The sequence below is a fragment of the Gymnoscopelus braueri genome, assembly GCF_963280865.1.
Source record: "Gymnoscopelus braueri genome assembly, chromosome: 1".
NCBI classification, from domain to species: domain Eukaryota; kingdom Metazoa; phylum Chordata; class Actinopteri; order Myctophiformes; family Myctophidae; genus Gymnoscopelus; species Gymnoscopelus braueri.
The window spans coordinates 62,123,815-62,136,262 of record NC_137603.1 but is presented as its reverse complement, the minus strand read 5'-3'; the positions used below and the strand labels follow the sequence as shown (position 1 = coordinate 62,136,262).

The window sequence follows — 12,448 nt, the reverse complement described above, 5'->3', positions numbered from 1 at the left end:
AAGTGCTTCACACAAAACATTAAGCCTTAAAACACAGAACATTATGACCAAAGAAACACATCAAAAACAGACATTTGAATACAGATTAAAAAAAAGTTAAAGAGAAATAGGTAGACCTCTATTGATCCCACAGGGGGAAATTCAGTTGTACCTTCACCCAGCTGATGACTGCTCAGAGGGTCGTGATGAATGCTTGGGGGGGAAGGGGTGGGGGGGGGCTGTTTGGGGGGTAAGTCTCTGGAAACAATTTTGTTTCAGCCCCTCATGGCGGGGGACATTGAGGGGGTGAAATCAGCCATAGCACAGGCCAGAGACATGCTATGGCGGTGGTTCTCATAGTGGGGTGGTTTTCAACCTTTTTCATGCCAAGGACCCCTAAATTGATATACATTGGGCCGCGGACCCCCATCTGAAAATTTTGCGCCAGGGACCCCCAGAAGCAAAGATTTGAGTTTAAAATGTTTGCTTTACAAGATATATATATTCAAAGATATGCACACATTTTCAAGATCTTTCAAAAATAGCAGATCTACAAGCTCATAGCGCGGCACTCGGTGCCGCGCTATGAGCTTGTATGTCTGCTATTTTTGAATAGCAAAAGCTAAGTGTTTAAAATTATTGTGACGCTATGTTAAATAATTTCACTGGGGACCCCCTGGTACCTCCTCAAGGACCACTGGTGGTCCCCGGACCACTTGTTGAAAACCACTGTCATAGTGGGGTCCGGACAGGGAACCCCCAGGGGGTGGGGTGATGTTTGTCCTGATGAAGGTCTAACGACCGAAACGTCGACTTAATAAAGAGTTTTTTTTGCATGTTCCAGACAGTGTGTGTGTGACTTTTTTCTTTGATATTTGATATCAAAGATCCCCTTCTGAACATTTGGACCTTCCTGTTTGTCCTATACGCACCTGTCGCTAACCGTTGAGGTGTGCATCGGCCTTCTTTTTTTTTAAAGATTTATTTATTGACAGTGTACAAAGTACATGCATCCATTTTCCTTTTTACACAACAAAGAAAAAAGACAAAAAACAACCCTCCCCGACAAAGCCCTCCCCCCACCCCAGAATGGCACAATAAACAACATTGACTACAACAACCTTCGCAGTAACAGCAACTTATTATAACCTCAACCAAGAGGAGTTATTGAAGGCAGAGTATTGAGAAAAGAGCCCCAAATTGTGTTAAATATTTCGGGCCTTCTCATTACATTGTACAGGACATTCGCAGGAGTACAATAAGATGAAAGTTCATTCAACCAATGCTTTTGTGATGGGGAATTTTCAGACTTCCAATTTACAAGGATATTGTTTTTCCCCAGCCGTGCTGGCAAGTGAAATTAAATATGAAAGTTCACATCAATTAAGCTGACATCACCCAATATCCAAATCCTGGGGTCAAGAGGTATCTCAGATTCTATGACATCTGAAACAGTGGTTATAATGAACTTACAAATCATTGGCCTTCTTTTAAAAGTTTGTTTTTTAAATTCAAAATGGGTTGGCTCCCCCGTCCAACTTGTTTGTAACCACACCCAAATCCAGAGGCCAGGTCGGCCGACCCAACGTTGCTGCTGGTCGTGCCCAAAACATGGCTATTTTAAGAGATTAAGACTGCCTCTCAACTGCTGACTCACTCGCAATCTTCCGCCGTGATCTGAAGACTCACCTCTTTAGACCTTGCAGGCTTATGCAAAGGTTAAAATGTAATTTAGATAGCATATTATGTAGACAAAGCCAGTTCATTGTTGACCTGGCATCCTATAGTGTGTATAGTTTAAATGTGCAGATTATTATCATTATTATTTTTGATATTCTACTGTTAGACTGTTGATGGTTCTTGGTTCACCTATCCTAGATTACTATTTCTATGCATTTGATGTATTACCTTGTGTTGTCCTTGCTTACTGTAAATCACTCAGTCTGGATTAAGAGTGTCTGCTAAATGCCTAAATGCCTCTTAACATAGTGGTAGAATTTTGGTCTCTCATGTGAGACCCCTGGGTAGCACATAAAAGTTACAGATTGCAGCTTTAACAGTCTATCAGTGGCATGCTCACAGCACAGAGGAGGCCCATGGGCTATTATGAGAATATGGCTACATGAACAACAATGGCCAGTGTTATTGTGGCAGGGCTCTGTTGTTATTATATTGGGCGACTTGTGGTTAAAAATAGCCCAGATAGTTTGGACAGTCGGGACCAGTGGGATAGTGACACTTAATCCCAGAGTTATATAACTCAACTGGGTCTACTGGCCGTGGGAGGGTTAGCCAGGGGAGGTGTGTGTGTTCCAGTGTTCGTGTGAATGAGCTCCAGTTATGCCAAAAACAAACAGGCTGTTGCGTGACTTGGTGAGTTTTGGGAAAGTGGGAACTGGTTACGGACCAACAGAACAGCCAATAAGCAGTGGTTACGGACCAACAGAACAGCCAATGAGCAGTGGTTAAGTGTTGGAATTGGCTCTCTTCATCAGCCAGGACTGCAGAGTCACTCCGCAGTCTGAAACCCCCTCGGCTTCAGTCCCCACCCCACAACTTCTTTGTGTCAAGGACCCCCAAAATTATATGCATTCGGCCACAGACCCCCCCCATCTGAAAAGGTTTTGTGCCAGGGATCCCCAGAAGTTTTATGTTAAAATTGTTCAAAAATTATTCAAAGAATTCCATATTTGAGCTTGTGAGCTTGTAGATCTGCTATTTTTGAATAGCCAACATATACATGGATAAAGTGATTAAAATGATTGTGATGCTATGTTAACTATTTTTTTCTGGGGACCCCCTGGAACCCCCCAAGGACCCCTGGGCACTTTGAGAACCACTGCTCTAGCCCAGTGATTTTCAAACTTTTTTATTTTCAAGAACCCCAGTTTGATATGCATATACAAAGGAATAGAGGTCAGAATTATATCTGCAATGTACCAAAAAACCGATGAGTAATAAACACTGAATTGAGAAATGGGAATCTCCGCGCCCTCGCGCTCCCACCGCACTTTTATTTTACCTCTGGGGCAGAATCTGCCAATGCATTGTCAATGTAAATGCATGGATTCACGCAAGAGCGGATCTTTCCGCCTGTCACGCAGACCTTGCGTTTATCCGCTCTACACGAATTGTCCATTTCAAGCAGAAAACTGCTGGAGGCAGGAGCTGATTTTCCCCCTCTGTCCAATCGGGTGAGTTGAAGGCAGACCGTCCCAAGACTCAGGATGGAAGCAACATGGTGCTCAAGGCAGAAGGCGGCGTGGGCTACGGGGAGGGTCCTGAAAGTGAGTGACAGCCTGACAGGTGCATCATTCACTCCCGTTTTTTAGAATCCGCTGGCTGCAAAAAACGGTGGCTGCGCACAACCTGCGTTTAACGCTAGCCGACCATTCTTTGGTGGGAGCGCGCCCTTAACTCATTTTCTGAGTTAAAAATATTTTGAAAAAATATTTTTTTTACAACAAATATTTTTGGTTTTTTTCCGTTTTTCCGTTCGTCACAAAGAACCAGGAGATAACATTTTCCAAAAAGTTGCTGCTCCATTCACTTCAATGTTAAAAAATAAACGAACAAAAAAATAAATACAAAATCTAAGTTGCCTACTAGCTTAGAAAAGACTGGCAGAGACTGTTCTAGAGAAACTCTGGGAGTCTAAGTTAATGGGAAGGATCAATTTTTCATTTTTTTCAGTTGTCAATGTGCGACCACACTGAGACCCTAGTTGGGGTCCTGACTCATAGTTTAGAACATCTGATCATTATAATATTCTAGTCAGAAAACCATGAAAGAGCACACGAAGAATGAAGTTGTAGCTCAGCACTACTGTTGCTCTCCACCATGTGGTAATATCGCCCTCATGTGGTCAAAAGGTGTAACGTCTACATTGGTGAAAATGAGCACATTTAATATGAACTAGAAAATATTGTTCCTATAAAGAAACAATGTGGGCTCGCTTTAAAGCCAAAAAACTGTAGTTATAAAAAGTACAAATTCAGTTTGACCTGGTATCTTTGTCTTTGCGTTGTGTGTGGGTGTAGACGTGCCTCCGGTTGATCAGGTTGGGAGCACCTGTTATCATTCTCCTAATTGTCATCAGTTAAACACCTGCTTGCATAGCTGATGGTAGTAAGGGGGGGTGGAGGGGTATAGGGGGCAGGAGTGATGGGTGTGGGGTGCTCCCCCCTGGCTCTAGTGAGCTTGTAGATGAGCTATTTTACAGTGTGTGTGTGTGTGTGTGTGTGTGTGTGGGGGGGGGGGGGGGGGGGGGGGGGGGGGACACCACTAGTGTTAAATTTTATTGGAGCTTGAAATTTACAAAATTATTGACATTAAAAGTTCATCCATTTACACACACATTCATACACCGATGGCGGAGGAAACCATGCAAGGCACCTGCTCATCGGGAGCAATTAGGGGTTCAGCGTCTTGCTCAAGGACACTTCGACACTAACTCTGGGGGAGCCCGGGATCGAACTGGGAACCTCGCAGTTGCCATCCGGCCGCTGCCACCCCCTGTACTCACACTTTCCAAAAACTGTCAAGGTTTTCCCAAAATAGCAGCTCTACAAGCTCACAACGCATCACATTGTAGATCGTCTTTTTTTTGAATAGTCGAAGTATGACAGGGGGGCGGGGGGTGGAGTGGCAGTGGAGTATGGGGTGTGTGTGTGTGTGTGTGTGTGTGTGTGTGTGTGTGTGTGTGTGTGTGTGTGTGTGTGTGTGTGTGTGTGTGTGTGTGTGTGTGTGTGGGGGGTTTTGGAGCTTGCATGTGTACAAACGTTTTAGCATCAAAATATACTTTGAGTACCAAAGTAAAAGTACTCAATGTTCAGAAAATAGCAGATCTACAAGCTCATAACGTGTCACATTGTAGATCGGCTATGTGTGGTTACTGTAGGTTTTGTATTAATAATCAAAAATGTAATGTAACTAAAGCTGTCATATGCTGTAATTGTAGTGGAGTAGAGGTAACAAAAATAGAAAGTAAAGTAAAAGTACCTCAAAATTGTATTGTGCGTTGTAAGCACTTGCACAGTACTTGAGTAAATGTACTTAGTTACTTTGCTGCACCACTGAGCAGCCAATGAATGACAGGCTAGCTTTCACCAGGTGTAATGATTGCTAGAGTGTGAAGAGACATGGGTTGATATTAATGGTCTTAACTTGAAATATATACATCACACAGCTTAGATCTTTGGATTAAATCAGAGAGCAGACCTGTGCGAACTTGGTGATGTAAAATAAATATTTGTAGTGTAAAAAATGTGGCCACAATGACACAGTGAAAACACGGGGCATTTCTCCTCTGTCCTTCTCTCTCCCCACTAGCAAAACCCATTGGAAATGCATTGGGTGCTTAAAGTTAAATATTTCAAAAACTACAAATTATTTCAAAAATAAAAGTACAAGCACACGTGTCCATAGTAAGCTGGATTTTTTTAAGTTTGAATGGAGTTTCTAAGTGAAAGTATGTGGGAGTAGTTAGGTGCCATACTTTTGGGGGAGAATAAATAAATAGTGAAGATATCTATAGTGTGCTCGCTACTGCTGCAGCGAGCCCACAATGAAAGAAAAACCAATGTTACAGAGCTTTTATAAACAAATGAAACTATTTACAACTATGTACATTTGAGAAAAAGGAGTGTGGGATTATGCACCAAATAAATGTCCTCCGTAATTACTAATTAAGTTGAAATTTTAATCCCAAGTGCTTGTCTGTCACGAGCTGAAGCTCTTGATGGCTGTAGGGGCCTGAAACCAAACATACTCTTTCCAGATGACCTCTCAGGCTGGAGTTCCCTGCAGATGTTGGTATCAGTTGACAGTACAATATCCTGCCTATTCCCCCGGGTTGGCACCTGCATGGGTCAAGTTTCTAAATCATTCATTTTGTGTCACTTGGATTATTGTTCAACTGAATGGTCATCTACATCTACACTTAAGATTTAAGATTACGTATGTTGAATGCACTTATTGTAAGTCGCTTTGGATAAAAGCGTCTGCTAAATGACTGTAATGTAAAACAAATCTTGCCAAGTTACAGGTTGCACAAAACAGGGCTGCTAGACTTGTTCTGGGCTGTTCTATTAGAACTAAACTTGAAAAGATGCACCCCAGCCTCTCATGGCTCACTATTGAGCAAATTATTTCCTCAAGCTTGGCCATATTTTTCTGTAGTGTTATTAACTCAGAGATGCCCTTGTTTTTGTTTGACACAATTTGTAATGATACACATACTCACAGTACAAGATATGCTGTTAAAGGAGAGTGCCGGTCATTTTAGGTTGTATGTTTGATGTGTCGCTAATCACTCACCAACATACAAAGGAACGTTGAATATTTCCAGATCTGCCCCTGTTGTCCATTCTGCAGACCCCTTACAGCGGCATAATGGGAGACGTGTGTAAGAGTGAAAATCGTCTATTATAACCGATGCAAAGTTGTTGTTTTTTCTACTACTGCTCATCGTGGAGTCTCATGATACTCAAACATGCGCTGAATGTCGCGCATGAGCTACCATTCGTGCAGAATGATATGACGCTGGTTGCTTGTTTCTCTCACAGAACCTGGCGTCTGTGATTTTCACTCTTACACACTGTGATGTTGGTGAGTGATTAGCGACACATCAAACACACAACCTAAAATGACCGGCACTCTCCTTTAACTTAAAGGTAGGGTAAGTGATTTTCTTTGGTTATAATAAGTGTTAAATAGCTCTATATTCTGATAGTACTCATTGCTATAGAGTGTTTGTTCAGTAAAATGAGTCTCCTTGTCTCTCCACCTCTTTATTAAACAGAAAATGCATTTTGGAAGTTTCATTTCCAATTTTATCCAATCAGGATAGAGAATTCAATCAGGATATAGATTAAACAAGTGAAATTGGAAGTGATGACACTAAGAAATGAGCAGGCAAAATTGGAACTGGAACACTATAAAAATGAAGCTTAAAAATTGGTACTTTCTCCTGATTGGCTGAGATTTTGACACCTACCGGAAAATGTATTTTCTGTTTATTAAAGAGCTGGAGAGACAGGGAGACTTCTGTTACTGAACAAACACTCAACCTTTTAACAAAATACTTTTTGTTTTAACCAAAAAATATCACTTACCCTACCTTTAATGGTCCTATTGTTGTACCTAGTTCAAAGACAAACTCAATGAAAAAAGCAGTCATTTATAGAGCCGTAGTTTTTGGAATAAATAAAATACAAATAAGAAATATAGCTGCAAGCAGCAATAAGCGGGTTCGAGGGATAAGGCAGAGGCAGGAAGAGGCAGGCAGAGAGAAAAGAGAGAGAGTGAGAGAGAGAGAGAGAGAGAGAGGCAGTGAGAGAGAGGGGCAGTGAGAGATAGAGAGAGAGAGAGAGAGATGAAGTGAACATGCATTAATTAACAAAGTCATGATTTTTGTTCAGTAAATTATATAGAGCGTCGCAGTTCCCGCCCACTTCCTGTTTTTTTTGGTGCCGGAAGAAAAAACTCAATGCATTTTTCCATTGACATTTCCAAAAATATTTATATCTATTAATTTAAGCCTCGAATCAAGCTGAATCAACATGAATCATGACCATAAACGTTTGATTCTGTGATTTTCTTTTTGTTGAAAACGGCAAAACAAAGGGTATTTATTAAATATAGTATATCATATAATTAAATATAAAATTAAAAAAAATCACAGAAAAAAACGTTTTATGGTCATGATTCATGTCATCTCGTGATGGCTTGATTCGAGGCTTAAATTAATAGATATAAATATTTTTGGAAATGTCAATGGAAAAATGCATTGAGTTTTTTCTTCCGGCACCAAAAAAAACAGGAAGTGGGCGGGAACTGCGACGCTCTATTTGGACTGGTTAAATTGGGATTTTAACCAGGGACCTACAGACTTGCAGGTAGACAGTGTACTGACTGAGCCATTGGATAGACAGAATTGGATTTCATGTGTGGTAAATTATCATACAGCATGGATTGCTTATTATATATCATGAAAAAACCCGACCCGCGCATCACTACAGGCTAGGTATCACCAGGTGCACTGCTTGCTAGAGTGCAGAGGGACATGGGTTGATATTAATGGTCTTAACTCAAAATGTATATATCACACAGCTTAGATTTTTTTTGATTAAATAGGAGTGTGATGTAAAAAAAAATCTGTAGTGTAAAATTTGCAAGTTCATCAAATGTCAGTGTATATATCGTTTCTTGTGTCTGGGTAGCTCAGTTGGAAGAGCTATTGACTCTGAACAGCAAGGTCATGGGATCGAATCCTGGCAAAAGCAACACAGCATATGAGTAGTCTGGTTCCCTGGTGTATAGAGCATTGTTACAGGTATAGACTCATTTGTTTGTTAATGTTGCTACCCTTTAAATGGCCATGGCCAATAACGTGGCATTGGGAGCTTAAAGTTAAATATTTGAAAAACTACACATTATTTCAAAGAAAAAGCCACCAGGCCACTAATGAGTTGTGACAGGTACCAATAAAGATTTTTTTTGTCTCCTCGGAATGGAATCTAGTGAAAATAGTCGATCTACAAGCTCACAACGCGTTGCTATCTGAAAAGTTGTGAGATTGTAGATCGGCTATTTTCACAAGAAAGTATGTCATAAATAAAAAACAACTACTCTCAAAAAAGCATTTAATGTTATTTTTTTTTACATTGCACATGTCTGAATTAACAGGGTCATGTTTTGTACAAGGCAATTTGAATGTAAACTGTTATGTGTGGGGTTTGGACCGGGGACCTTTGGAACAAGAGGCTAACACTTTACTGATTGAGCTATTCAATCCACAGCCTTAGTCAGTGAAAAAGGAGAATCCAACAAAACAAAATAAAAGGGGGAATGAAGTACGTCATACATTGAAAATAACTACTCTCAAATAAGCATTTCATGTTACATTTAACAATTGCTCATTTATTCATTGATACAGTCATGTTGTGTGCAATGCAATTGAGATGAGGTCTGCATGAGGTGGAACTCGAACCGGCGACCCTGTGGTTTCAAGGCAGATGATTAAGCAATCAAGCCATTGGACCAACAGACCTGAACTGGTGAAAAAGGAGCTCACACATTTGACACAGTTTCACGCAAATTGCTCAGAAATCCTGGGTTTAAATGTTTTTCAAACTGCTCAATATGGCGTAAAATCTAAGGGCGGAGCTTACTGGTCAAAGTGATAGATGTGTTCCTCATGAGTCAAGGCACATGTGTAAGCAAGTTTCACGGCTGTCGGCCAAACGAGGCATGACTTTTGCCAGTTTAAAGTTAGCATTTTCAAAAAATTGCTATAGCGCCCCCCTTTGACCAATTGGAGTAAGATTGGTTTCAGTGATACTTGGAATGACCCTCTACATTATTGCATTATTCAAACAAATGTGAGTCTGCATGTACGTGTTAGGGGCAGACGAATAATTTTCATAAAACTGCAATATTAATTGGCTCATAAAAGCTTAATGTTTTCTCTTAGAAGAAATCCACGCCATGTTTATGTCGGCATAGGTCCAAAGTACATGTGTAGACAGTTTCGTGCAGATTGCTCAAAAATCCCAGGAGGAGTTTGATTTTAACTGCTTTTCATATAATTCAAAATGGTGGGAGATCTAAAGGTCAGAGGTCAAATGTGCATGCAAAGTTTCACCACAATCGGACGCTGCGTTCATGATTTGTGGCATTTTGCTCCAAACGGGCCACTCCCGCAAACTTTATATGTCAATCTTAGCCAATCAGGAGGGAATATGACAAATCTAACAGATCGGTCCTGATCACATGACTATAGAGATCATGCCTTCCGATTTTCCGAAAATCCAAAGTAATAAGGGGTGATAATGTCCCATTCAATGCATTGATAGCATCCGAATCAGGTGCACCGGGACATTATCACCTCTTATTAGACCTTTGAATGGGCGAAATAGGCGACATACTGACCTACCCGCAATTTATCAGACCATTCATTGGGTGTTATCAAGACATACTGACCTACCAACGGAGATGACTTAAATAGTTCAGTTTCGGTTTTGGTTTTGGTTTCGGAGCATGACGGAGGCGCGTGAAGGACCACCGAGGGAGCTAAAGCGACCGAGTTGCCGTCCTGAACGGTGTGACGTTCGCCTGTGCCTACTCAGCGCCGTTCGAGTTATGTACCGATAGGCACAGAATCGTAAATATTGTTGTGGGGACTGCTCCGCCTCCAAGTAGGTCAGTAGCTCCTGATTACGCCCCATGAATGGTCTGACAAATCGCGGGTAGGTCTAAATCGCACCTACTCGTCGCCTACTCGCCCATTCAAAGGTCTGATAAAACGTGATAATCTCCCATTCAATGCATTGATAGCATTCGAAGCCGGTGCCCGTGGGGGAAATTCAGGTGTCTGTCATAGCAGCACCACAGTAGGCATGGAACACAGGCGAGATACAGGTAAGAGTAGGCTAGTAAGTAAAAAATACAACATACAAGTCTTAATATCTGGCTTGGCCATCTGCACTTGACCTGACATATTCTATGAACTATGAACTACATACTACGTATGCCTACATTTATATCTATTAATAGATATAAATGTAGGCATACGTATCATGTAAAATCTATCACCAATAATATGAGCATGCATCTATTATCCATGAATGGATATATATTTACAGACCATCGAAAGGGGATATGATGAGGAGGAATATACAATTTATTGACAGTAAAACATTCACGGCAGTTTATGTATAGGAAGGAGCTTACCATTGCCCAAGAACAGATGCTTTCTATCTGTGGTATCAAATCTGCAGTATCAACATCTACTAAGCCTCCATGCGTTCTGTTATGTCCTTAGATTAATGACTCCAGCTCACTCACTCTGGCTCATGGACTACTGGGATGTACTGGGATGTACTGGGATGTACTGGGATGTTCTCCACATACTGTATATGCCTGGCTCAAGTGATGGATGCACTGCATGCTACAGTATACTCATTGCCAAAGAAATGAGTATTGTACTAACATACTCTTCTCTCATTCATCCCTTCAGAACGATCGGAGAGATTCAGTTCTATGAGTTGCTGAAAATAAGGAGGTGTGGATCCTGGCAAAAGTGAGTGAATTATATTCAGAGAAAAATGGCTTTGGTAAATCAGACCAACACACACCACTGTGATAACAGCCATGATTTGACTGCCTCGGTCCTACCCACTATTCTCATTATTGAGATGATGTTTGGACTGCCAGTAAACTTACTAGCCCTATGGGTCTTCTGGTTCCGTCTGAAGCACTGGAAGCCCAGCACGTTGTTGCTCTTCAATCTCCTGCTGGCCGATTTCCTGCTCATGATCAGCGTGCCATTCCGCATACACAACTACCTCACTGAGGAGTACTGGGTGTTCGGGGAGGCCTGGTGCCGCATAAACCTCTTCATGATTGCTGTCAACCGTTCGAGTAGCATTGGCTTCATGACCGCTGTGGCAGTGGACCGCTACTTCAAGGTGGTCCACCCGCATCACCGGATCAACCGAATGACAACGACTCAGGCACAGGTGTGGCAGGCTTGATCTGGGTGATTGTGGTCGCTCTTCGGGCTCCGCTGTTGACCTTGGATCTCTTTGATGACTACGGTAAGACCACTCCACAGATAATGCTGCACAAGGTTGTCTTTGTGGCAGAGTTCTTCCTGCCCTTAATGGTGTTGCTGTTCTGCACAGCTCGGATTATCTTCATCCTATACCGCCGGCAGATGGATAAAGACAGGAAGGTGCGAAGGGCCGTCCGCGCGGTGGGGGCCATCGTCGCCGTGTTCATCATCTGTTTCATGCCCGGCATGGAATTTCTTTATGTACACCGCCGCCAGCCCGGCGGCGGTGTACATAAAGAAATTCCATTCTGCCGACTGTGTCCTACAGGCTGATGGCCCAACTCTTCTCCCTGTCCATTGGCTTTACTTACCTGAACAGCGCCTTGGACCCCGTTATCTACTGCTTTTCCAGCGCCATGTTCAGCAATGTCCTCAAGACCTACATCAACAGGCTGGGTCTGGTGGAGATGAAGGTGGGACGTCGCAGTACGACCAGCAATGGAATATAACGTGCGTGTGTGTGTATTAGTGAGAGAGAGAGACGTTGAGAACCAGTACAGTAGATTACAATAGAATGTCCTAAGGTTTACAGTTCATGAACTCAAATGGTGTGTTTCTACGAAATGTCAACGTTAAAAGCGTTATTTCTATGAAAAGAGTGCACTAAAATAAAATCCCCATGACATAAAAAGTGCCTTCAATAAATATCACAAATGTATGGCTTATTCTAAAAGTATCTCCCATCAATTTATACTGTACACCAGTGGTTCTAAACCTGTGGGCCCTGGCCCACAGGTTTAGAACCACTGGTGTACATGGTACAGGTTGCATGTGCATATCATTGATATGCATATCAATATTGCATATAAATAAAACAATTTTAATGATAAAATAACATTCAAAACATGACAT

General features: G+C 41.8%; 1 pseudogene across 1 annotated transcript; it reads left to right on the top strand.

Annotated features, from left to right (window-relative positions):
- Nucleotides 1-11,087: 11,087 nt before the first annotated feature.
- On the top strand, nucleotides 11,088-12,045 carry LOC308089439 (hydroxycarboxylic acid receptor 3-like; annotated as a pseudogene). Its single transcript has one exon. The product of its transcript is annotated as a hydroxycarboxylic acid receptor 3-like (transcript).
- The last annotated feature ends 403 nt before the right edge of the window (nucleotides 12,046-12,448 follow it).